The 27,676-nt window shown below is 40.3% G+C and overlaps 1 protein-coding gene across 3 annotated transcripts in view; it reads right to left on the bottom strand.

Moving 5' to 3' along the window:
* Positions 1 to 27,676, bottom strand: part of SULF1 (sulfatase 1) — a 196,784-nt gene that overhangs the window by 151,017 nt on the left and 18,091 nt on the right. The window contains exons 1-3 of one of the 3 annotated variants that reach the window (XM_011940922.1): positions 19,264 to 19,715; positions 15,298 to 15,459; positions 10,500 to 10,594 (exon numbers count right to left, since the gene is read on the bottom strand). The gene's annotated coding sequence lies outside the window, so the exon portion shown is untranslated. Of the gene's footprint in view, positions 1 to 10,499; positions 10,595 to 15,297; positions 15,460 to 19,263; positions 19,716 to 27,676 lie in introns of those variants that run through there. The other 2 variants (XM_011940920.1, XM_011940921.1) reach the window with 2 other exon arrangements.

The raw sequence follows: 27,676 nt of genomic DNA, 5'->3' as shown, positions 1-27,676 counted from the left end.
GCTTTGAAAAGGTTTGAAATGGATTCTGTACATATGAGAAGCCATTGCACTGTTGTTCATTTCAGTCGATGCCGATGATCACCTTTAACTTTCACTTGGTAGATGTTGGTGGGGTAATAGGGTCTACAACATTCGCTCATGAGGCACTTTTTCTACTCTCCCTTTGGTGGAGCAGGGACTTGCCAGCCCTTGGCACTCTCACATACTTACAGACAAAGAAGAGAAGTAGAGAAACTGAACACTGAATTTGTTACTTTGAGATCCTGTGGCAACATTTGATATGTGACTTGAATTTTGAATTTTAAATATAGTGTATTTTTCCAAAATATAAAATACAAGCAGAATTAGTGTTCTGTGCTGTGTGAAACATCTCCAAAATACTTAGGAAACTTCTCTTCATGATGCTTTTTTTTCATCATTCTCTATGAATCTTATTTTCATCTTTCAACAAGGGAATCTTAATAATGGCAAAATAGAAGGGCAGGGTACTATCCTGTACAGTGTTTAACCTGAAACTTTAAAATTAGATCATGTAAATTGCATGGCTAATTATAGTTGTAGACGTAAAAAAGTCATTAAATGTATATAACTTGCCAACAAAAGAGTAAAAAATGTTCTGATAATACATGTTATTATGCATTTTTCCAAACCCATAGAAAAAACAACACTAAGAGTGAACGCTAATGTAAACCGTGGACTCTGGGTGACAATGATGTGTGGTGTAGTTTCCTCGATTGTAACAAATGCACCACGGATGTTGAGAATGTAGAGGCCGTGCATGTGTGAGGACAGGGGTATATGGGAAATCTCCGTACCTTCTTCTCAATCTTACTGTGAACCAAAAATGGCTCTAAAAAATTAAGTCTCCACAGATGTTTTGATGAGGCAGATCTATTTTATTCTTTTGAGGAGCTCAGCATGCAGCTCTGTGATGCAGCTCTGTACTAGGGGAGATGCTAGACCAGAGTAAAAATACCCAGCCTGTTGGGGATCAGAAACTGAACCCATTGAATCTTAAAAGTCTCCATCAGGAGGGTCTTTTTATTGGATTTTCATGATTATTAGTTGTTATTTATTAGTATTTTTCAAACCATGGTTGAAAGGGAGAAAAAATCTGAACCAAAGGGTAAACAAATCCAAAGAGAAATCAAAAATTAGAAAATTAAAAACTAGTTTAAAAAAGGTTTTCCATCTGTACAGATGCTGATAATATATTCCCAAAGTACTTTCCCATTCATTGCTTCATTTAGCTCTCTCAACTACTGTCACAAGTGTGCAAATGTACATTTTAAGCATGTAAGCTTAAGGTATTGTTATTACTATTATGTGTGAGGCACATGCAAAGGTCCTGCTCCTGTCTAGCACTAGTTTCCAGAGGATGGGTGCAGAGCCCTGAGACAGGTTTCTCCGGAGTACCTGATACATTGACAGTGTGTGTGTGTGTGTGTGTGTGTGTGTGTAATTATGGTATGGACTAACATTATCAGGCTGGGCACGGTGATTCATGCCTGTAATCCTAGCACTTTGGGAGGCTGAGGCGGGTGGATCACTTGAGGTCAGGAGTTCGAGACCAGCCTGGCCAATATGGTGAAACCCCATCTCCACTAAAAATATAAAAATTAGCCAGGCATGGTGGTGCCCACTTGTAATCCCAGCTACTTGGGAGGCTGAGGCAGGAGAATCACTTGAAAACAGGAGGCGGAGGTTGCAGTGAGCCAAGAGCATATCACTGCACTGCAGCCTGGGTGACAGAGTGAGACACTGTCTCAAAAAAAAAAAAAAAACAAAAACAAAAACACCAAAAAACCCAACACAAAAACATTATTTTCTACTTTGTGAATTACTGGATTTTTGAGTTTCTATAAATACAAATAGTTACCATGCATAAAGCACTTTACTAATTTTTAGGCATTATCTGGGCCCTTTATACATTTGAAATCATCGAATCTTCAGAACAGCATAATGAAGTTGATGGTATTACTGACCCCTATTTTTCCAATAAGGATACTGAAGCATAAAGAAATTAAGTTACAGTTAGCAAATGGCAGAGTAGGAATTAAAACCCTGGCAGTCTGGCTCCTAACCATTATACCATACTTCTCTCATGGGTCTCTCTAAATTAGGACAACAAGAAAGAGCTTCCCATTTTAAGAAGACAAGTTCACTTTTGAGGGTGATAACTCTTGAACGCCTCCCAAAGTCTCCCTAAGGTAGGAAAGGCTTTTTCTTGAATTACCCTGACATATATCACTGCATATGTTTTCAGACATCCACAAAAGCCAATAGCTCAGCTAGTTATAACTAGGTACATACATGGTATTACTGGCTACATGAGTTACATAGAAGAAAATGAATGTTTTGATAGTCAGAATTATTGTCTGTCACATTTAGGGGTTGGCTATCACTAGAACAGTTGTTCAAACATGTATGCACAAGTCATATCATACAAACTCTGCCTTAATATTTCCACAACCAGAAAGCACTTTAACCTAAATGGACTTCCAAATGAGAAATGTAAACTACATTCCTTTCCTTTTACCCAGAAGGGACATTTCAGCATTTACAAACTACTAAGCTGATACTGTATATGACATTTGAAAGAAATTCCTCTATAAATCAGTGCTTGGGGGTAGAAAAGGCAAAAAGAAAATTGAATATCTCCCTGTGAGAAAGGCAGCCTCGTGACAGGTACAGACAGTGAGCGGAGGGATGTCACTTTTTGTCTCTGGCCTCTGTTTGGGGAATCCAAATGATGATAATTTCTCAATCACTTTAGTGCCCAATGGGAGCCAATCAACAAATATTAAAAGCGGTAGCACCTGTCCCAAGCGAATTAATCATAGAAATTTTTTCTAATCCTAAAGATGATTTGAAGTCAACCTTTAGCTGAATTCCAACAAGTATATACAAAAGAATGTGCTAATATTTTTCACTTTCATTTTCAATGCTTAAGCTAGTAAAGATTTTTCATTCTATTTTATTTTGTTATTTTGTTTTTTTATTTTTAATGCACTGAATACATAGTTATAATCCTGGCAATTCTATGGCCTTCCTTCTTTTCAAGAACATTTTTGAATTTTTGCCAACCATTAAAAAATACACATTGGGATTAGTTTACTGGCAGGCACAGACATAAAACTGAAAGGATAATGAGAGAGAAATAAGGTGATGGGAATAGCACAGTTATGATGGGAACTAATGATCACCATGTAATATCTTATCCTTTAAATATTACAACAATAACAATCGGTTGTGTTTGAGTGACTTCATATGTCTACTCCCCCTACAAGTGCTTTTATGTTCCTGGTCTTTACCACATCCTAGTGAGGGAAATGGGACAAGTACATTCTAATTTTGTAGGAAATTATAGAGTATATTAGATGCCTAAAACCAGAGCCGATATCTTGACTCTAAGCAAAGTGTTCTTTGGAGAAAAGAATCCTATGATTCATTATATTATGGCTACTTACCATCAAGGGAGATACTCACAATACCTACAATCCCTCCAGCACAGTGCTGACCGCTCTGAGTGGCTGCTAACCTTTCTCCTATGGCCACCGTGTCCTGTCGGGCATCATCACACCTATATCTCGGGCTAGATCAGGCTCCCATGAATAGGGCAGGATGGATTTAATCTCCTGGGGTATTCATACTTCGTGTAATAAATAAATGCAGTTTTTAATGCAGAAATGCATCAAATCATTTTTGGATAAAAATTTAAGACCCAGTAATTTTAAAATTAATTTTATGGTGAATCCCATTGTCAGATGCCAGGACTCTCTTATTTGCTTTGTAAATAATGAATTTGCTTAAAATTACACCTGTATTTTTAGTGCTAGTGTCAACCACCTACAGATAATGGACTTAGATTTCTTTAAAGGCTACTAATAAACAAATAGAAAATAATATTAAGCATTTTCTTGGAAACTTGAGAACTTCCGATGGTGCTGACAATTTGTTTGGAAATATTTTAGTCACTTTTTATTTTTAAATAATTACCTGGCCAGGCCCGGTGGCTCATGGCTGTAATCCCAGCATTTTGGGAGGCCGACGTAGGTGGATCTCCTGAGGTCGGGAGTTCGAGACCAGCCTGACCAACATGGAGAAACCCCATCACTACTAAAAATACAAAATTAGCTGGGCATGGTGGCACATGCCTATAATCCCAGCTACTTGGGAGGCTGAGGAAGGAGAATCGCTTGAACCCAGGAGGTGGAGGTTGAGGTTGAGGTGAGCTGAGATCGTGCCATTGCACTTCAGCCTGGGCAACAAGAGCAAAACTCCGTCTCAAAAAAAAAAAAAAAATTAAAAAAAAAAATTATCCTCTCTCAAAAACCCCATAGCTGAATTACCTTCTTTTTAAAAATAAGGGTAGCAGGAATCCCTGAGGTTTACTTTAGTATCTGCCAAAAAAGGGCTTCTTCAAAATGTGCCTCTTTTCATTCTGATGGCCACAATCCAAAGCAGTTTTCAACTAGATTTGTCCCATACACATCTCAACTTCCCCTACATGCCAGATTATGACACAAAGTTCTTGAATAATTTGAGAGTAAAATCAGAAAACAAATATGAATTTCCACTGTAATCCACTTTTTTTACATTTTCATGTAATCTGCAAGAGAGAGAAGGACCTCATGTCTCAATATGTACGTACACCTGAAGACCAGTGGTTTACTACAAAATAATATTTTTTTGCAAATTCTCTAAACTGCAGATACCAATGTAAAGAGCCCATAGCATTTTAATTCTCCTATTATAAATATTCCTGCAGTAAAAATATCCTCAAAAAAAGCCTCAGCCAATGGCTTATTTGTTTTAAGCCCTATTTAATGCAATGACAGAATCTTAGTAACAGGATTTGACCCCTCCACCTAATTATTCCAGGAATGGCTTCTTAGAAAGTCTAATCTTCAGTTATAATTATGATGCACTCTTGTGAAATCTAAGCAGATAAATGCGGTCAAATTAGGACACCATTGAGAAAAGGAACCTAAAATTGAATATTTGCCATTGGAACTGAGGACTCAAGATCAACATAGATCAAATGCTTCCTCTGTAAGCGGAATTAATCAGCCCTACAAATTCTCTACCATGATACAAGGCCGTATTTCTTCTTGGGAAGTGACTTCCTGAAACCTTCTACTGAGGAATATATTCCATGTTAATTTCAGTATGCCATTTAAAATTATCCTACAAAAAAGGAACCTATTTAAAACATCTGGCCTGATACCATATTGAACAGCTATATTCTGCTTCTTTGAATTCATGGTGTTGTAAGAATCCAGACACTTTTTCTATCCTAAACTGTGGCATGGTGATCTGAAACAAATATTGGCCCAGTGTGGGCCATTCCAGCACTGGATGGAATGATTCTGCACTTTTTAACCTGTCTTCAAGGTGTTTGGGGAAATAGTTTCATGTGAGCAGGGCCCCTTAGGCCCTTCCTGAGAGCATCATGGCAAAGTAATGTCTCATATCAACTTGTGCTTTTGAGCATAGAACAAGACCATTGTTGTGTGACCTGATTTCATTTTAGGCCCTTCCTGAGAGCATCATGGCAAAGTAATGTCTCATACCAACTTGCGCTTTTGAGCATAGAACAAGACCATTGTTGTGTGACCTGATTTCATTTCAGTGACTGTCTCAGTAAAGATTGACATCATCCCATTCTTTTTCCTTAATATCCACTTGTGAATGTCCCCCAGTCCTCACCCTCATCATAATTAAACTCCTTTCCTTGCCGGGGGATGAGCTATTTGTCTCTTAACTTCCTGTCTAAATGTATCATTATGGCAAGAGCAAAGGGTTTTCCTTGGGTCGGTCAACATCTCTGAAGTTTGCTTCCTCGCCATATCAGGCAAAGCACAATTTTATTGGCAGTCAAAGCATACTGACAGAGCCATCTGCTGAGACAGGTCTCAGTCAGAAAGGAAGAGAGAGGAGCCTGCAAAAGATGGCACAGTCTGATGGGCACAATGTTTCTCCTCCAATTGGGAGTTTGGCATTTTCTTTAAACATAAGCTCACCGGCTTTGAGGACTGTGGTCTAAGCAGATCCATTTTCTTATGTACATACATGGGTGCAAATGTGTGTGCTTGTACATACTAACATTTGCTTATCACTTAGATTTGTATTGAAGTCTCACATGTGAAAGTGATTAGTCTCAAAGAGATACAAGGGTGGTGCAGGAGAAGACAATTTAAAAACCATCATTAAAATGCAACTAAACAGAATGGCTGTACGAAGGAAGATATTGATTGTGTGTGTGTGTGTGTGTGCGCGTGTGTGCGTTTAGTGTTATCTCTCTTATACAGAAAAAGCATGAGCAACTTATATGTCCCACATCCATGTAATGGAACACAATGCACAAATTTAAAAGAACTAAAAAGACAACGCAGAAACTGTATGAACTGTTTTGATACAAAGGTAGGTGAAAACAAAACAATAAACATTGTACATTCTCCATGCTTCAAATTTTGTAAAATATTAGATAGTACCCTATGAAATTACTGCTTTCGTAGGTCAACAATAGTTAAATAGAAGCAATTTTCTATGATTCTACTTAGTATGTATTTATACAGAAAAGACCAGTTGGTTTGGGTTAAGTGTGTGATTTAAAAAAAAACTCTTAAAGCAACTGTTATATAGTTTTTACAACAAATACCTAATTTTAAATGAGTTGATATTCTGTGTAATAAATTGTCCTCTTCAATGAGAAATGTTTCAAAATACCTAAGGGTGATCACGAAGGAAAAGAGTCTACTTTTTAGGACTCCCAAATATAGGTCTCTATATTCTGCAGCAAGATAAATTATCATTGTCTTGGTATCCAACATGCACTTAAAGCAAGACAAGGATAAATTTAGGGTCCACATCTGATACTGATTCCTTGAAAAGGTTTAGTTTACTGTTATAGTCTATGGGCAATTTTAGAAACCACCTAGATTTAAATTAATATACTAAATTTAACTTAAAAATTAAAGTAATATTAAAAATAAAGTGCCAGGCACCGCTAAGACATCCTTATTATAAAATTTTCCATCCCAAATAGGTATTAACAAGGCTGGGAAAAGTCTTAATTTTCTCACAAACTGAACATAGTTCAGTTCTAAGTTATCCCATCTGTGTGCACCAAACCTCGTCCAACAGTGCAATATTATTGTCCAGAAGGTACAATAAAGGCTGTTCATATTTTGGCAGGTGTATTTTAAGCTGAAAACCAGGCTTCACACGCATACACAAAAGCAATCTGTTCCACAGGTGTGAGCATTTTTGATAAGAACCCTCAAAATCTCCCCCAAGCTGTGAAATTTAATTGTCCTTTTGGTGTCTTCTCATATGTGAATACAACCTATCTCTCCTTGGAACAAGAGACAATCTGGCGATCTGAAAGATAGGAAATGCTTGGGCAGCTTCTGAGATTTGCTTATAATATCTCCTTGTACTTTCTCTTGGGTTATGTATTTTAGAGGTTATGCCAAGTTCAATGAGCTACAGGTAAGCAGTTCTGGATATTAAATGAAAGAACTTTATACCCAAATGACATGAGTAGAGAGGCAATCAAAAATGCGCAGGGTGGCATTCTGAAACTGTAAGGTCCAGTACAGTGGTCCCTATTTTATAAATGTGACTGTCCAAGCACATACACAAAAAAATCAATTTCTTTCCATAAAATTGACTAGAAGGAGGATTGTGGATATACAAATACAGAGGTAGTGATGGGAAGTGACTCGGCTGCTTATCTAATTCAGCTCAAATCCTCGAGTTGGATGAGAAGGGGCAGAGATCTCTGAAGCCAAACATTAAATTTGAATTTTCCAGCCCCAAGATAAAAAAAAAAAGGAGATTGAAACCAGGTCTCATGCAGAATCCACAGATTTTCAAGAAAAGTGTTCTGTATGTTAAATTTGAGCAAGTGAATCTAAATGATCCAACATTAGACACTTATTTTATTTATTTATTTATTTACTTATTTATTTATTTAGAGATGGAGTCTTGCTCTTTTGCCCAGGCTGGAGTGCAATGGCATGATCTCGGCTCACTGCAACCTCCGCCTCCCAGGTTCAAACAATTCTCCTGCCTTAGCCTCTTCATAAACTGAGATTAGAGGTGCGCCCCACCACGCCTGGCTAATTTTTTGTATTTTTAGTAGAGATGGGGTTTCACCATGTTGGCCAGGCTGGTCTTGAACTCCTGACCTCAGGTGATCCACCCACCTCGGCCTCCCAAAGTGCTGGGACTATAGGCATGAGCCACCATGTCCAGTCTAGACACTTATTTGTGTTTTCCCATAATAAAGATGTGCTGAGAAGTGAAAACGCATAACAGCGGTGAAATCACACATTAGGGGGAGAAAAGTGCAGCATGAAAGATTACCAGCTAGCTAATAAACAACATGGCATTGTAGAAAAGTGGCCTTTTCATGGGTGCGGTGGCTCATGCCTGTAATCCCGCACTTTGGGAGGCCAAGGTGGGCAGATCACGAGGTCAAGAGATCAAGACCATCCTGGCCATCATGGTGCAATCCCGTCTCTACTAAAATTACAAAAATTAGCCAGGCATGGTGGCGCATGCCTGTAGTTACAGTTACTCGGGAGGCTGAGGCAGGAGAATCGCTTGAACCCGGGAGTTGGAGGTTGTAGTGAGCCAAGATGGTGCCACTGCATTCCAGCCTGGAGACAGAGGAAGATTCCGTTTTGGGGGTGGGGGTGGGGGTGGGGAGTGGCCTCTTCATAGCACAAGAGAAACTAAGAAAGATACTTTGAGAAATCAGGTCCTCAGGGACCTCTTCGGAAATGAAGGGTGCTCTTGTAGTATCAGGGGTTTTCCAGTCTCTTCTACAGTTAATTTTGAATGGTGTGGCACCGAAGGCCAACCTCGTTTTTTCCCAACATAAAAGTTGATGCATCAGGCTAGAGTTTCACAAAGAAAATGTTCACAAGCTGATTCAAGGAGATAAATAACTCTTGAGAAGTTCCAGTTCTATTCGTTGAACTTATTCAATGAACTCGTTCATTGAATTATTAAGCATTTATCTTTGGAAGTTTCTGTTTTAGAATGTTTTCTTCTCATGTTAGAACTTTGAAGTAAGGAGACCTGGATTTCAACTTATCTTCTCTTACTGTGGATTCAGCTCGTTTATGACAAGCATCTGATACAGTGTTGTAATCAGCCATTGGGGTTGATACCCCATGCCATCTTCAGACAAAGCTCCAAGAATTCTAGAGAAACTGCTAATGCTTATAACTTTATGTCAAAGAACTAACCTATCTCCCATACACTTTGAACCATTCACTTTCTTCACATATAACTTGTAGAATGAGGACAAAAATGTTTAATTCCGTAAGTATTAGAAAGAGAAGCTGGATAAAACAACCCTCCAAGGCAAACCTGAAATTCAGGCCAGACTTGAAGACATTGTTTTTGGGTGAGGTTCATGAACATTTTGGTGATTACAGGACTTATTCCAAGCCAACCTGGGCCAACAGAAAGCTTAGAATAAAAATCAAGCAGGCTGGTCACAGTGGCTCATGCCTGTAATCCCAGCACTTTAGGAGGCTGAGGTAGGCGGATCACTTTAGTTTAGGAGTTCAAGACCAGCCTGGCCAACATGGTGAAACCCCATCTTTACTAAAATACAAAAATTAGCTGGGTGCAGTGGCAGGTGCCTGTAATCCCAGCTACTTGGGAGGCTGAGGTAGGAGAATCGCTTGAACCCAGGAAGTGGAGGTTTCAGTGAGCCGAGATCACGCCACTACACTTCAACTTGGGTAACAGAGGGGGGTTTTCTTTTCAAAAAAAAAAAAAAAAAGGAAAAGAAAAAAATATCAAGCAAATAGCAATGATTTTGAAGAGTGACTAATGAAATGAGGAACTAAATGTTTTACTTGCATTAGTTTGGTTGGGGCGAAGGGGAGCAACTCTCAAAGTTGACATTTGAAAAAGGCTTATGGGGTTGTACCCTCATACGAACACAATCCCTAAAAATGTTTTTGCCACCAAGGTGAAATTGCTGAGATGGGTTGCCACAATGCTCCCTGGCTCCATGAAAGCTCTTGGCACTAATGTTTATCTGGCCAAGGAAAGAAACTGTGAAGACAAGCTGTGAATAAATCAGGTACAGTTTTCACTCCTGACATTGTGGAGTACGTTGTAGATGATGGGCCTACCACACTGTCCCCTAATTCCCCCGAGCTTCCTTTCTGAGCAACTAATAATATGTCAATAGTCTTATGATTGTTTAGATTCCCATTTTTCAGATAGCTCTTCTGACATTTCTTAGGATTGATTTCATGACATGGCTCTGCCACGTGGAAGGCCCCTTTTAGCTCCCTCAGCCAACAAGAATGAGAATGTGATGGGAAGGTAGAGGACCATTGACTCTTCAGTTTCTGCCAGTTCTTAACAATTCCCCATCCGTGAAATGTTCCCCTCTTCAAGTGACATAGAGTGCCCAGGTGGCCCTTGGTTTAAGCTAGAGATAAAAATTTGATGAGTACCTTTGAAGATTTTCTGCAATTATTCTGCCTTGAAGAACCCGCATGTCATTTGCCAAGTTTATCTTCTTTAGATGATGGTGGGTGGCCGTCAGCACCTACGATGGAGAAAAGCAAAAGTGCCGTGAGTTACGTTTTATCAGCAATTCCTCTCATCTTTCAGATGTTGCCCTTTCACAGCCTCGAAGGGGGTGATCATTAGGAATAATATTCTCCAAATTTCATCCAGACCGATTTTCTTACAATCACTTGCAAGAGTCTTTGAAGCATTGTGGGTGATTTGGTCCTTTTGTAGAAGTTTCTATTTTGACCACTTCTCCAACAAAGAAAAGACTTTCCATTAGATTCATTTCATATCATGCTTTGACTAGATTTCATAGAACCATTAAAGAAGAGTTTCTTTTTAAAAGTTTACAAAGTGTTCCAAGTTTAAAGGTTGAGTGCTGTCTAATTTCAGGTTAGGAGACCTATTTTAAAGGAAAATGCGCTGAATCATAGAATCTTTTAAAGTTGCAGCAAGCTATTATTCGATAAGCAGCAAAGTAAGCATTTCCAAGTGGTTAAATTTGTTTATATTCCACATTTTTGACAGCTGAAAAATGTAAGTGATTAAAATAAATTTGAACACTTTGAATAAGAGGAAACCCTCATTTAATGTTTTAAGTATCAGACAAAGCAATCTTGCTGCCATGATCATTCTGACACATACACACTGTATGTAAATGTGTACATGATATAAAAGAGAACATAAGATAGAATAGGGAAATGAGACATCTTATTTAACAACTTAGAATTTCCTTTACATTTAAAAATATTTCTCATGCCCATGTAAATATTAATGTTTAATAAAGCATTTTATTTAGAGTTTTCATACTTTTCCATTGGTGAATACAATTGTACCTTGGTATACACATGGGGGGATCTCAGAGGTAATAGGTGCAGATTTTTTCCCTCCATTGGCCTGGAATCTCTTTTTATCCTGAGCTGGCCTTGGCGAGTCGGGTTAAGCCCCAGGTCCTTTGCTTTGCTCTCGATGGACCATTCTTACCACAAAATTGCTGCAGCAGCACCTCCTTGGAGCTGGCCTGGTACTGCAGGATTCACTTTCCTCCCACACCACTCTCATCACCCCTCTTTCCATTCTCATCACCCCTCTTTCCACTGGAGTGAAACTCCGCCATTGCTAGTTTTATGCCACCCTCTGCAATGTGGCCGCTCACCCATTAGGCCTCTAGATCACTCCCTTCACTGCTCTTCTCCTCCTGGGGTTTGGGGAGTTCCAGGAGAACTTTTCCATCCTGTCTCCATGGTGCTGATATCACAAATTATTAGAAGCATCATGCAGATGCCCACTTGTAAAATATGTTCTGAGAGGACACATACATGTTTGTGCTTATAATCGTATGTGCACCTCATGATCTCCTACAGTGAAAGTTTACATCTAAATGTGATGTCAAAAGTATCTGGCTGTGGTTAGGCTGGCACCGTCTGATGTCAAAAGAATACCTTTTCTGAGACTGTTCTGAATATGCTACCAGGCAGCCGAGTCTGGAATGAGATACTGGAATACCAGGCTACGGCATTCACTGGCTATGCGGCCTTGAGCACATTACTTAATTTCTCTATGCCTCAGTATTCTCCTCTGATAAATGGACATTTAAAATGTTATCTACCCCATAGGGTTGATGTGAGGATGACATGAAAACGTTCATGTGAAAAACTTAGAAGACTACCTAGAACAAAATACAGGTTCAATAAAGATCGGCAATCACTATTACTTGGATTGATTTTTTTTAGACCAGTAATAAAGATGCAACCTTCCTTGCATATTTGCAGTCAAAAGACATTTTCATGAAATGAGACCAGAGTTTTCTTAAATTTTATAAATGTAGACTTTGATTTCTCATCATTAAAATGATAATGTGTAGGTCAGGTGTGGTGGCTCATGCCTGTAATCCCAGCACTTTGGGAGGCTGAGGTGGGAGGATCGCTTGAGGCCAGGCGTTCAAGACCAGCCTAGGCAACACAGTGGGACCCCCATCTCAACCAAAAAATTTAAAAAATAGCTGGTCAAGGTGGTGCGCACCTGTAGTTCCAGCTACTTGGGAGGCTGAGGTAGTAGGATTGCCTGAGCCCAGGCGTTTGAGGCTGCAGTGAACTATGATCACACACTACCGTCTCTATGGCCTGCATACATGATGGTCTCATCTTTCCGGTCGGGTTTCAGGATTCCTCAGAGTGAGGGTTGTGTCTTGGGCTTCGTCTCCATTTTATGGGATCACAGTGTGGCCCCAGTAACTATTGGAAGGTGGCTAAGCCTCACTGTAAAGGACAATCAGGATCTGAGTCACCAATGGATCCTTGGTTTGTTTTAGGGTTTATTCAAGTTTTGGTTAAAAATATAGACTCCAAGACTCTGAATGTTTTCTCAAGCAATAACAAATTGTCAGCCCACAGTGCTGAAGCTGGCCACACAAATTTGAAAGGACCAGGAAACCAGTGGCCTAGCTGTGGGTCACTGCATCCCTTTCTGTTGCTTAAGTCAGACTTAGGATGTTTTCTGTAAGTAATGACTCAGCACAACTCAGATGTGTGTGTGTGTGTGTGTGTGTGTGTGTGTGTGTGTGTGTGTAGAGAGAGAGAGAGAGCACTCATGAGTCTCACTTTTTCTGTTCCTATAATGAAAGGATAAGGTAAAACTGGAAGACCTCCAATGTCTCTTCTTACTCTAAAATTCTATAAAATGTTGGCATGTATGGCGATTCATTTGACATTACCATCTTCAAATAAGTGTGGGTGTGTGCCAGAATTTCACCTGTAGAGAATATGTCGGGAAGTTAAGCTTGATAATTTAACAGCTGTACTTTAAGAGTTTGGTTTGGCTTCACTCTCTGTGTCAGTGTGTTACTGCAGTTAGCACTTAGGAATCCATGCTATAAAGCAACTAGATGATTGAACTTAACTCTCTTGGTTGTCTCAGTTGTTCAGAAACCAAGCTGCATTTCCTGGCTCTGAAACTTTGTAAACTCATCAAATTTTACTGCAGAGAAATGTCATTAAAATAACAGTCCCTAGTGGAAACACTAGTGCCATTCATCACTAGCAAAATGCTGAAGCAGTAACTGATATTTTTAAACTGTGAATTGAAGGCATTTTTATATACTTTACACATACACACATTTAGACAGATGTGTAAGGTAAATGTTCATTTTTCCTATGCAGTTGTCCTTTAATTGTCTCTTAAAAGTGGCTTTAGTCTTGTTGCTTAAGAACATTCTGGGCTGGGTGTGGTGGCTCACGCCTGTAATCCCAGCACTTTGGGAGGCTGAGGCGGGTGGATCATGAGGTCAGGAGTTTGAGACCAGCTTGACCAACATGGTGAAACCCTGTCTCTACTAAAAATACAAAAATTAACCAGGCGTGGTGGCATGCGCCTGTAATCCCAGCTACTCAGGAGGCTGAGGTAGGAGAATTGCTTGAATCCAGGAGGTGGAGCTTGCAGTGAGCCGAGATTGTGCCACGGCACTCCAGCCTGGGTGACAGAGCAAGACTGTATCTCAAAAAAAAAAAAAAAAAGAACATTCTTTCTTTGCTCCCGTCACCTTGGAAAGTAATAACTGGTTCCAAACTGCTTTTCTTAAAGGGTTGTTGGAAGGCCCAAAGCGTGCTCATTAGAAAACTTGTGCTGAACCACACAAATCTTGCCATTGTGGATGGTGCACGCATGTGGGACTATTACTTCATACACAATTGACATGAGGCCAGAAAACATGTGAACAGGAAGCCAAACCCAAGAGAAAGTTGAGGAGCTTCCAGCTTTCCATGGAGCACAGAAAGAAGCAAAATCCAGCAACAGTTTAGACTCGAGTGTCTGGGGAACTGCACAGCTGCGACCTACCCACTCTTCAAACGCTGCAGAGGCAAAGCACAGTGGCTCGGGCAGCACCCAACTGGGAGTAAATCATTATGTCAGCAAACCTAAAAAGATGGTGAGGGTGTAGCACTTGCTTGTGAAGTCGAGTTTAAATAGCTTGAGAAATCTAAATGTGGAATGACCAGCACCATATATGGAAGCTCAGTATATTCTTCATACTTCAATTGTGCTAAAGGGAATTTCCCCAAATATATCTTGCTCCTTCCTTAAATAATAAACTTTCCCATGATGCAAAGTCATCTTATTCAAGAGTATGTATTTGGTGATTATTTTGCATAGCTGAGATGTTAACAGTTCCTTTTTGGGACACTTCATTTTTTTATGGCAAAAGCATTTTAGCAAAAATAGAAATGTTTTTCACCATTTCAGAAGTCGAAGATGATTTCCAAAGTTTGGTGAATTAAGTGAGCCATCAGAAGCGGAAGAAATTCAGATTGTTGTCAAATACTATCTTTCTAATAAGTGGTAAGGCTTTTTATATTTAGAGGTGGAAATGGCTTTTTAAATCTGTTTTTAAATGTGTTGATACAGTTCACCTACCAGAAAGAAATATTATACCACTTTGCAAGACTAGCCACAAAGTCTGGGGCTAAGCCCCTTTTATAAGAAATGGCATTCGCTCTGAAGTGCTCAGGTAGGGTAAGAGCTCTGAAATCCAGGAAATCCGATAGAGGCTTTGCCTAGAAGATTAAGTGCTGAGCATAGAAAGGGTGAAAGGCTATAAGAAAACCAGGGTTATCAAGTAATCAGACCTCAAGATTTAAAAAGTCACAGCTTCCTGCTTGCTAATCAGATTGATTTCTATTCATTCAAAATGTTAAAACTCTTTCAGTTGTCATCTTTAAAAAATTTGCAAATGTTACCCACCTCTCCATTCCAATTATGCTCTGTTCAAGAGTATGGGAAGAACTTACTGGTCACGCTGAAGAAGGATGAAATTATTGTAGACTAAATAGTGACCAGGTAAGAAATGACTTCCTTTGCGTTAGTCTCTGAGTGAGTTCCTCATTCAAGAGAAGTGAAAAATCCCTGTTAAGGAAAGGGCTTGTTTTTGATGAGTATACTTCTTTATGCATATGTGCTTTTTATGAATAAGTATTCTACTGGCTCATAAATCTTTAGTCTCTGCTCATTTCTGAAGTCTCTGAAGAAGTAAAAATTACTCTCTTTGAGGGTACACATAGCTACTGGCAAGACTGCCCTAGACATGGGCTTCCTATTTAAAAGGGAATGAGAAAAAAATTCATTTGGCAGCAAGGATACAAGATTAAAGCTCTGATTTCATTGAGTCCAGATAGTGATCATTTCTTGGGGGGGATTAGAACATAATAGGGAGAGCTCAGTCTTTATGTATCTCCTCAAAATTTCAAAGACAAAAATCTAGCATTTTTTTTTAAAGAACCAGAGTCTCACTATGTTGCCCAGGCTGGAGTGCAGTGGCTATTCACAGGCTTGATTATAGCGCACCATAGCCTTGAACCTCTGAGCTCATGAGATCCTTCTGCTTCAACCTCCTGAGTAGCTGGGACTACAGGCACATGCCACCACATCCAGACAATAATTTTATATTTAAAAAAATGCTTTTTATTTTTACTCAGTGTTGCAGTCTAACCTCTTAGTGATATCTCAACCTGATATTACTCCAACTAACTCAATTTTCTTCTATAAACCAGTACCTCCTCTTGTTTTATGGTATTCTATTACAACTACCCAGTTGCCCAAGCCCAAAACTAATATTATGAAAGTTTCCTTTTCTCCATTCTCTTCATCCAGTCCTGAGTCAAGAATGTTCTACCATCTAAATATCTCTGGAATCTGTGCCCTATTGTCCACCTACACTGCCCAGTGCTCCCAGCAGTTCTCACTGGAACACTACAATAGTCTCTTTTTTTTTCTTTGAGACAGGATCTCACTTTGTCACCCAGGCTGGGGTGCAGTGGCACAAACACAGCTCTCTCTAGCCCCCACCTCCCAGGCTCAAGCGATCCTCTTGCCTCAGTCCCCGGAGTAGCTAGGACTACAGGTGTGTGTCACCATGCTCAGTTAATTTTTTGCATTTTTTGTAGAGATGGAGTTTCACTATGTTGGCCAGGCTGGTCTCGTCCTCCTGAGCTCAAGTGATCTGCCTGCCTCAGTCTCTCAAAGTGCTGGGATTACCGGCCTGAGACATTGCTCCTGACCTGCAATAGTCTCTTAATTGGCCTCCTAGAGTGTTGCTAGCCCCAGCCCTAGGTCTTTGCCCAGCACACACTTATATGGGATACTAGATGATCTACATCAAATCTTTCCAAAACTTAAATCACAAGACTTGTTTACTCCTGGTCTTCTCAGCCTCACACAAAGTCCTCTAATGTGTCCCCACTAATTAAAAAGTAATCCTGAAAAGAGCTCAGCTACAATGCTTCCATCACTGAGATGGGTTTGCCACAAACAAATAATCAAAATAGTCCATTGAACCAAACAATTGTTTAGTGATGTAGTGGATTTACATTTGGGCACAAATAAACTCTTATCTTAATGTGACCTAGGAAAATAAACTGTATGCAGATCAGAGGCTGGTCCATGGATGATTTTTTTTTTTTTTTTTTGCTAAACTTAATGGGTCCAAACACCTCAGCATGAAGCAGCAAATGCTGATGACTGGGCCCCTACTGGACCTCCAGCCTCCCAAATTAAACACTCCAGCACCATCTGACCCAGTTCCTGTTCCCAGGCTTTCTTCTACTTCTTGCTCTCCAGTGCTCTGCTCTTCTAGAATGTCCTTCCACACCTCCTGATTATCATGTAAAAACTCTGAAAAGTTCCTTTGACTTTTACTAGGCAGAGGGAACCATTCTGGCTTCAGTGCTGACTCTTAATCTTGAACACATTTGTATTTTTGCTATTATCTTGTTTTGAAAATCATCTGTTGTTTAAGTCTGTCTCCTTAGACTACCAACTCTTCCAAGGTAGGATATGAACCTTATTCATCTTTGTACTACTGGTGCTTTGCTTAGCATGCAGTACATAGTAGATGCTCAATAAATGAATGGATTGAATGAAAGACGAAAAAATAGAGTAAATGAAAAAGCTCTAAAATGGACTAAAATATGACTACTTTCAGCCTGGGTGCTAGACATTTTACACATATTATTTCCTTTTAGGCCTTTCCACTCCTCTCCTTGGGATAAGTAATATTGATCTTATTTTATAGATGTGAAACCTGAGGCTGAAAATCTTAAAGATCTTGCTGCTGGTCATATAACTAGATAATGACCAAACTAAGCCTCAAATCCAGATTGCATCAAAGCTTGTGTTCTTTCTATTATGATTGAGTATGGCTTTGAGGCTAATGCTGAGATTATGTGGTTCATCTTTGTAATCAAATTAGGCAAAGTATAGAATTTGGTGTTGAAATATCACTTTTAAATTTAGGGGTAAGAGCAACTGGAATCCAGTCTTATTTTTGACTTCAGTTATACCTTAGAATTTCATGGGAGCCACAGAGAATTCTAAGTGAAAGTATCATTTAAAGAGAATCTGAAACAAAGACATAATTTTATAATATTTCCCATGTGTGTTAATAAATAATGAATAAATATTGCAATCCGAAAGTTAATGTGAAATAAATTTCTCCACTTGATCCATTTTGGATGTTACACTATCGTGTAACATACTGAGCACTAGATAGATATAACAAATGTAAGAATTGAAGATAATTAAATACACATATACACACTAACATATACACACGTATCCAGAGTTTTCACATCCATTCATCTAGAGGTAAAGATGATAAAGCCTTATGAACGAATCACAGCACTTACAGCATTAAAAGTGAGAGACCTTGCTTTTCTACATTATTACCAATTTATAGTTCTTAGTTTTCTTACCTGAACTCTTATTAAAACAATAAATCTCAGTATCTCATAGCATACCAAATTATAATCATGGTTTTATAAATGCAAATTGTACAATTGCCCAAAATAGACCCTTTGTTTTCTGGCTTGTTCAAATAGCAAGTCATAGTTGCTAAGTATTCAGAAGTTGTGTCTTTCTTCATGTTATTCTAGAGTTTTAAGTTCACCTCTTGTTAAAAAGCAGTTTCTCAAAGCAGTGAGCATAATCTCTGAGAAGAGCACTCTGTTAATTCAGCACTCTTTACAGAAACATAGTTTGATAACAGGGCTTTGAGTTTTGCCTGTGCTTAAAAAGTTAGTGTCCATGTTTCGTTAATATTAGAACCTTCAGTTATGCAGTGAAAAGTTTAACAAAAATTCACATGTTCACTATAGCTACAGTGTTTTGTACAGTTTACCCAAGTCAGCGCAAGTTTCAAGCCTACACTGAAAGATGGGATTTATTTCATAGTGTGAAAAGAAACTTTCAACAATCACAACTGATTGAAATTGTGAGTACCCAAGACAGAGAAACTGAAGATCGAAGTGGCATCGTTTCTCCTTGTCTAACAAGCCAGGTGACTAACTAGGGCTCCTCTTAAGGGCAAAAAGGTGTGTGTGTGTGTGTGTGTGTGTGTAGTGTTGTGTGTGTGTGGTGTGTATCAACAGCCAGACATCACCAGAATGCTGTCAAAGTGGCCAATTTCAGCACCTCGCCTGGGTGCTATTTTGTTAAGTGAATTAATTATCAACAGAAACCTCTTTCCCCTCCTATTATCATTACAAGGGACCAAATTTGGGTGGAGGACTTTGGCCAGAAACATACTTTCCATCATCTGAGAATCTAATGAATAATAATATGATGAATAATGAATAAATAATATGAAATGGACAGGGACAGGAAGGAAAGTTTGTCTTCTTTCTTTTTAAAGTAAAAGCAGAGCACGATACTTACAAAAGCCGCCTTCAAAATCTTCTCTAGAGAAAAAGCTCTGGGAACAGGGAGGAGGCAGAGGAGCAGAGATAAGGTGGCAGCGGGACTTCCTTCCTCCTCCGGAGGGGGAGAGTCATGTTCCTTATCTGCCCTGACCTCTGAGGAGCGCCGGCAGCCGGGAAGGTCTGGCCTCTGATCCTCACTGCCCTTGCTCCTGGCCTCTGCGCCTGGGGTTTCCTAGTTGCCGATCAAGCCTCCCCGGCCCGACACCGGCCCCAAGATTCATTAGCGACGGTCTGCGAAGTGCTCGCAAGATGAAGACGGTTATATAAGCCCGCGTATTATTATCATCACACACCCCCATAGAACCAACGCTGCCAGACAAACAAAAGGCAGTTCCAAGAAGAGGAGGAGCAGAGGCAGAAGTTACACTAGGGGTGAATTTCGGGACACGGCTGAAAGAACTGCGGGAAAAAAAAAAGGGCAACTCAATATGTGCATGCAAACCTCGGCAAACAAACTGCCCTGCAGCCGGCCGGCTTGGAGGGCGGCGGGCAGAGGCTCAGGGTTTCCAGGCATGCGGTTCCGGCTCCCTGAGCACCCGGCACAGTAGCTGCCTGTGGCAGGATGGAGTGGATGGGAAGATGTGGTATTTGGAAAGCCAGGCGTTCCAGAGACCAAGTGCTTAGTAAACACTGACGTTTCTTAGACTCAGACCAGGTGCTTCTGCTAGTTCTCTTTATTCCTGGTCTCTTGTTTTCCTGAGGATGGTTGGCCAGGAGTTCCCTGTGCCCTGTCGATCCCTCTAATTTTAAACCTCTCTGGGTCTCTCCTCTCCTCTCTGTGGGAGCAATGAAAGGAACCAGAGCGCTCTTTCCACTGAGCCTGGGTCCTCTGAGAAAGTTCTGATTATTCTGAGCACCAAGCTTCCCTTCCCCCTCCCCCGACTTGCTACTCATATTTTCTTTAAAATTATTATTATCCTGCCCTGCGCCTGCCACTGCTTCCCAATACGCAAAGAAATCTTCATCTTGGCACTCAAAGCCCACAATTTCTGTCTCCACACTAATTTCCCACTTCCCATCCCGCCCTCCCGCCTCACCCCCCAGCACATTAGAATGTGAATCATTCTCTAAAGATGGCCTTTCACTTCTCCATTTCCCATTTTTACTCATACTCCAATCCTCACACCCATTTCCTTCAAGGCTCAGTTCAAATCCCGCCTCCCCCACAAAAGCCTTCCCTGATTTCCTCTCTTTTCTCCCTGTGACTCTGTTTCTCTGTTGTCATTCCTCATGCGTTGTCTGTCTCCATAAGTTTGGAACCCTGCGTTGTTCTCCCTGGTGGCTCAGGACAGGGCCCTACATAAAGCAGGTGCTTAGTGAGTATTCACTGAATGAAACTGACAGCTGACCAAATCTTACCTGCATTGTCGTCAGCTATATGGGCATAGGTGAGAGCCACTACATGGTACTAAAATATGGATGGTTGTTGGATATATGCAATAGGTTCATGAGGGTTTGTAAACTTGCATAAGTTAAAAAAGAAAGCTTTTCTAAAACTTGTAGGGGAGCCTCTAAACTTCACTCAAGTCAGCTTACTTTAGGATGTAAGTTCGTGAGGCAAACAGGAATGTTGGCATCTGTTGATTCTTTGCCACTGCACATTAGGGGACCTGTAAGTGGAACTTCCTTTACAGAATGCCAGGAAAATTCCCCAAAGGTGAGATTTTTCAGACGTCACTGGCTTCTGGGACTGATTTTATGGAGGGACTCCTCCACTATTGAAAGAATATGTGCTATCACAACAGCAGCTTAGCAAATGAACAGCTGCTCTCTGGTGAGTTGTTTCATGAAATGGGGTGAAATTTAGAACACGAGCTGTAAGATACTGAATTTCTTGTGGCTTTGTATTAAAGTGTCCTTAATGACATTTCTCCCGTTATTTTTTGGTAAAGGCAACATGCTTCAAATTCCATCTGTGCTAGTTGGATTGACCGTGGTGTCATTTCAGAGACGTGGGGTGTGTCTGTGCAGTACATGCTCTCCACGCATACAGATTGTTCAGTGAATTGTTCAGTGAATTAGAAGAATTTCCCCCCCTCCACTAATTTGGAACAATCAAAACCAATTCAGGTTTTAAATAATTTTGGCCTCAAGTTCCTGAGGATTCGGCTTCAGGAATGACAGAGATCTTACTGCAAATTTGTAGTTCAAGTGTAGGATCGTCTGTCATTTTGTTATGCTCAGGTGAGGACCATAACCTTTACTATAGTTAGTATTTATGAATCCCTCCGGGGTTTCAGTAACCGGGCTAGATGCTCTTTACATGTCTTCTCAACCTAGCAGAACTATTTTTATTTTCACTTTATAGATGGGTAAATGGAGTCTGGTCATACAGCTTAGAAAGTGACAGAACTAGGATTTGAATCTAGGTCTACCTGACTCCGTAGTCAATGATTTTTCTATTCTACTGAAAGCTGAAAGAAACCTGAGATATTATCTCATCTGGCGGTTTTCAAACTGGATTCCAAGAAGTTTCAGGCTATCAAGGGGTACTTCAGGAACCTTGGCAGTGTGTGGGAAGCGGGCGAATGTGTGGGAGGCCAGGCAATCTGGCTTGGACTTTACTTGTTGGATTCAAATGGATAAACATTATTTCCATCTGTTTTATAGAGTGACTTTAGACTTTGTTTGAGACAATGGTTTTGCTGCTAAAAAAAATATTTTAAAACTCTTGTTTAACTTCCTCATTAAAGAGTATAGCCATGCATGGTGGCTCATGTTTATAATCCCAGCGCTTTGGAGGCCAAGATGGATGGATCGCTTGAGCCCAGAAGTTCGAGACCAGCCTGGGCAACATGGTGTAACTCCGTCTCTGCAAAAAATAAAAAAATTAGCCAGGTGTGGTGGCACATACCTGTAGTCCTAGCTACTTGGCAGGCTGAGGTGGGAGGATCACTTGAGCCCAGGAGGCAGAGGTTGCAGTGAGCCCAGATTGTGCCACTGCATTCCAGCCTGGGCAACACAGTGAGACCCTGTCTAGAAAAAAAAAAAAGAAAGAAAGAAAAGAAGAAAAGAAAAGAAAAGAAAAGGATGGAACTTGGGGTCCAAAAGATAAAATGCCTTGTCCAACATGGTATAACTAAGGGCGATAGGCCCAGCATTAACTTCAGATGTTCTTTATCTAAAGGACGCAAGGGGTCAGTAGTTTCAGACAGAGCCTGAACATTTCCAGTTTTGTCTTTTAGATAAAGGACATTTGTTAAATCCCAGGGGAAATGAGAGAATCTACATTTCCCTGACCTGACTCTGTGTCCCGACAGTATTCTTGAAAAATGGAAGGCGGGAATACAGCCACAATGGCAAGCTAAACTTATTTTTTTTTTTTAACCCCTTTGGCTATAAGTCTAAAGTTTGTCAACATTTACCTTGTGACAAACTAAAATTAAGTAAAGAGTTAAAGTTGTAATTTGTCTGGGTGATTTAGGACTCTCCTTTTTTTTTTTTTTTTTTTTTTTTTTTTTTTTTTTTTTGAGACGGAGTCTCGCTCTGTCACCCAGGCTGGAGTGCTGTGGCCTGATCTCAGCTCACTGCAAGCTCCGCCTCCCGGGTTCACGCCATTCTCCTGCCTCAGCCTCCCGAGTAGCTGGGACTACAGGCGCCCCCATGTCGCCCGGCTAGTTTTTTGTAGTTTTTAGTAGAGACGGGGTTTCACCGTGTTAGCCAGGATGGTCTCGATCTCCTGACCTTGTGATCCGCCCGTCTCGGCCTCCCAAAGTGCTGGGATTACAGGCTTGAGCCACCGCGCCCGGCCTGGGACTCTCCTACTCTTTTCATTCAAACCAAAGCCAGGAGTGTAGGATACTTCTGCATGAGTCATTTAGCTAATTACATGGTCTTGGCCTGAGAGTCCTCCTACTAGAAAAACTGCTTAAACTCCCATTTTATCAACCTAGTCAAAAGTGGCTCTTTTCCTGTGAGATAAAATAGGTGTGGGAAAGACCTTAGAGAGATCAGGCATAGTCACGGGAACATGAGTCTCATATAAGTCGGCATAGTTTGTATGGATCGGCTTGTAAGGCCTGAAATCTCACGTGTTACCTTGGTATTTATTATCTTTGAGCCTTACCAGGACTCCTCAAGGCCTAACTGTGAGCTCCCCTGTTTTCACTAGATATGTCCCCTCCAGCAGGAAAGGATGCCCACCTGGCTTATTCCTCTGTCAGCTGGGCCAGCCTCACTCCACTAGGTCTTCAACCTAATGGGTTTTACTTCTTTACTAGCCCACACAATTATTCAAACAAGCCAATTACATCTTCCCCGGGGAGCCTGAGGGCAACGCATTCTGTTGTTACTACTGCCTCCCGCAGCCTCTGCTTGTCCACTCTGTTCCCGGTGCAACCCCCGTGTGCCCTGCATGGTATGTGTTATCCTCCTTCCCTGGCCTGTGAGTTTATGTGACTCTAAGCTGCTGTGGATCTCATCTGTCCACTGTTGGGTGCCGTGTGTTTGGTCATCCCCAGATCCTTAGGATGGACTCCCTCCCTCACCAACAGGGTGAAGAGGAGGCGAATAAAAAATGAGCAGACATTAGTAGTAATACTAAATGGAATTTTCACTGAGAGCTAGTGCCAAACAACCCATCCGTTGGAGTTTTGCTGTTAGGCTATTTCCAAATAGAAATAAATTTTAACTGAAACGATGTGAGCTGGAATTGACCTTTATTAATTTCAGGGCCCCTGAGTTTTCTCTCTTGCTGTTTTTAATTTTTATCATTCTCACCTGGAGATTTTTGGGAACAACAGCACTATTCTCTTTCCTGAGATGGCTTAACTATAGTCCTGCCTAGAGGCAAAGGGACAAAAAGATGAACCTTCTATTCTTGTCATTTAAATCTTTGCTAACTGCATTATTTCAGTAAAATGTAGCAGGAAGAATTTTTTCTCATTTGCACAGGCAAGAGATTATAATAAACAAAACCTTTTTTTTTTGCCATCAGAAACAACCTAAAATTAATATATTTCCAGAGTCTCAGCCCTAGAAACAAAGCTTTCCTATTCATGAGATTTACAATAGGAAGGTCATGTTTGCACTAGACTTCGGTTTGAAATTAATCTTCTTTTCTCCTTGGCATTTCTATAGAATCCAGGCACTTCATTATTTAGTCGTTTCCAAATATTAAATAGTTGTCATTCTTGAACAACCATCTAATCTTCTCTTTATAGGTGGAGAAACTGAGTTGTGGAACTCACAAATCATTGCCAGGACATATATCACTCTGAAGGTTATGGCTACTCATTGAAATGCTTTTCGACACACATTCTTAGACTACAAAATAAAAATGTAAATTGTTTTATAAACAGCATGAAGACCATCCGCTGACCATTAGATTGTATTAATTAAAAGCTCATTTGCATTGTGCCTTATGGGAGAAAATTTATGAAATAAATAAATATATTTAAACCCCACAACCAAACTCAACACTGAGGCTGTGCTGTAGCCACCTCCCCTCACTTCTGAATTGTGCCTCATACAGATCACAATATATTCTTGGTTCAGTTGAACAAGGGTTCATTTAAACCACATCTGTTGCTCATCAGACCTCTATTTTAGGAGTGGGGAATTCTTTTTCAGAGATAGATTCTGTCTGGAAGGTCTTACGGCAACAAATAGTCGTCATTAAATTTCACAACATTTTACCAACATACATACAGTACTCGTTGTTACGAGATTATAGAATTCAGGCGAAACTCTGCACCCCCATTTCAAAGGATTCCTCACTTGACTAATTCTAAAGAGTAAATGATTTTCCCATCATTTGTTGTGTTTGACAATAGAAAGGCTGACACAGCAACATTGCTAAAATGACAGCTCATTTCTATTCAAGGGGAAGGAATTTGTGTTAATATTCTTAATGACAGGCATCTTTATGAGAAATGTGAAATCATTTATCCTTAGCAATAACCTGACTAGGATTAAAAAGTACTTGGTACTTAGAACGGAAGTAATCTGTCAGGAAAAATTATTTAGACTGATGCAAATTAACCGAATAAATTGGCCTACAGTAGCTTCCTAATTATGGTGTGCAGATTCAAGTTTGTGAAAATCAGTTTGAACTGAAGAAGTATCTGGAAATGAGCTTTCAAGAAGTGATCTGGCATTCTGTTGGAGGAAAAGATAGCATATTTATTTGAGAAATTCTTTTCCCATTTACTAAGAATTTCTGGAAGTGATTTAAAAATCAATGACGTGTAAATCAAGAAAGAATATATTAAGTAAATGTGCACATGCCTTGCTTTTTCAGAACAACAACAGTAGTAATACCTTATGAAAATACTGAGGCATGTTCATTGTGATGCCCTAGATTCTAAATAACCAGCAGTGTTTTCCGCGGGGGCGGGGGGGTTGTTCCAACCCTCTCAGGGCTGGCTTGGGCATGGGTCCAAGGGACAAGTCTGAGACATGAGCACTTGGGCCAGTACTTAACAAGCAATGTATAGACTCGGCTGTGTATTCTGTAGGAGAGTTGTTCTACTCTTAATAGGCACGGTGTTGCACGCCAGTTAACAAGTTTTTATTGGAATCTCAATCTTCTCTTCCTCGCCAGCTTCACAGCAAACCTTCTTTTAGCTCTTTACCAAAAACTCTAGTAAACTGTGGGAAGAAGCACTTTACCAGCGTAGGAAATTTAATTAGTCTGGAAAAAAAAAGGTGTAAATTGCAGGAAAATGTAAACTGCCTCCATGTAATTAATGTCTGGGTTTTACTATTTAGCGTTTATATACAATGCATTTATATTCTTTTGAGAGAATGCATGAATTTTTGGAGACAAACTGACTTGGGTCCAAAACCTAGCTCTACAGTTTTGTGATTTTTTTTTTTTAAGCCTGGTTTCTTTACTTAGAACTAAAATGACCAGTATAGGAATTACAAAATCTGAAAGGAAATAGCCGTGTCCTGCATATGTAAGGACTCAGTATCATTCAATTTCTCCTTCCTTTTCTGAGAGTCTTTTACAGCATGAACATTCTGAAGCACTTGTTCAGTATTATCTGCCTTGAGCAAGCAAAAAGCATATGCCCTTTCCAGGGAGCATTAGCTGAGGAGTGACTCTGACAGTTGCCTAAGTTTCTGTGTTTAAATATAAATATTAAATTATATGAAGGCAAAACATCAGGGACCCAAAAAGACGGTGATTGACAATCATTAATAATAACCTGAATGTTGTGACTTCAGCCCCAGGGACAAGCAGTCATTCAAGCACAGGGAAAGGCAGTCATTCAAGCACGTAAACTCAGAGTGTTGGGGTTGGTGTTTGAAATCTTAAGAAAGTTTTTGCTAGAAAAGAGTGGATTCCAGACACAGAAAAAAAATGAACATGGTCCAAGAAATTCGATATGTGCCAAATCCGGTTTGTCACTTCCTCTTCGTGTAAGCAGATAGAAGCATAAATTACAAATGCGAAACTGTACGTGCCAGAGGGCAGGAGTGTGGGAATGCACAGGAGAAGGCATTGGATGGAGAGGATAAAGAGGAAGCAGTGGTGGGGACTAGGACCCTGGACACAAGCCGACTGCAGAGATTGAAGTCTGTGTGAGATGCTGATAAGGATGTTCTGAGACTTAGACAGGAAAAAGCCTCGTTCTGCAGAATCTGGAAACGACCCATTTCTTGGGCTGGCAGGTGCATTAAGAAGAAGAAGCTGAGGCTAAGGCTGGAGCCTGAGGCAAGGGTGACAGACAGCCAAGGGAGTGATAACAGGCAGTACCTACAAGGAATTGCTATAAGGCTTTAAACCATGTCAGGGTGAGTAACCTGAGCCCCATGTGTGATTGACCTCGCGAATGCAGTTTTTACCCTGAAATTCCCTTATGTTGCAATAAAGTTAAGCTCTGCACTTAAGATGTGTGTGTGCTATACTGGAATACACAGGATAGAACAATGATGTTATTCTAAAGTGGGAAGGGAGGTAGGTGAATGTGGTCCTCTCAATATGCCTAGTCTTTCTTATTTTGGGGAAAATGTATGCAAATAAATATTATGGGAAATTTTGGAGTGGGAAGAAATCACAAAAGGAAGGGCTAGAAGAAGGAGGTGGCAAGGTGTATCCTGACACTTTTCTTGAGCTCCCATCTTCGCTCCAACTGGTCCTTTCCTGAGTTATTGCTCAGAGGGCAACTGTGAGGGGCACCTTGGAAAGCTGGCTGTAGCCGGGTGCTGTGACATGCAACTGTAGTCCCAAATACTCAGGAGGCTGAGGCAGAACAATAGCTTGAGCTCTGGAGCTGCAGATCAGACTAAGCAACATAGTGAGACCCCTGTCTGGAAGAGGGGGAGGAGGAAGAAGAAAAGAAGAAGAAGAAGAAGAAAGAAGAAGAAGAAGAAGAAGAAGAAGAAGAAGAAGAAGAAGAAGAAGAAGAAGAAGAAGAAGA

Source organism: Colobus angolensis, unplaced genomic scaffold (genome assembly GCF_000951035.1).
Source record: "Colobus angolensis palliatus isolate OR3802 unplaced genomic scaffold, Cang.pa_1.0 Scaffold194, whole genome shotgun sequence".
Taxonomy (NCBI): domain Eukaryota; kingdom Metazoa; phylum Chordata; class Mammalia; order Primates; family Cercopithecidae; genus Colobus; species Colobus angolensis.
Note: the sequence above shows the minus strand (reverse complement) of the source record. Positions and strands in the feature narration are given on the sequence as shown.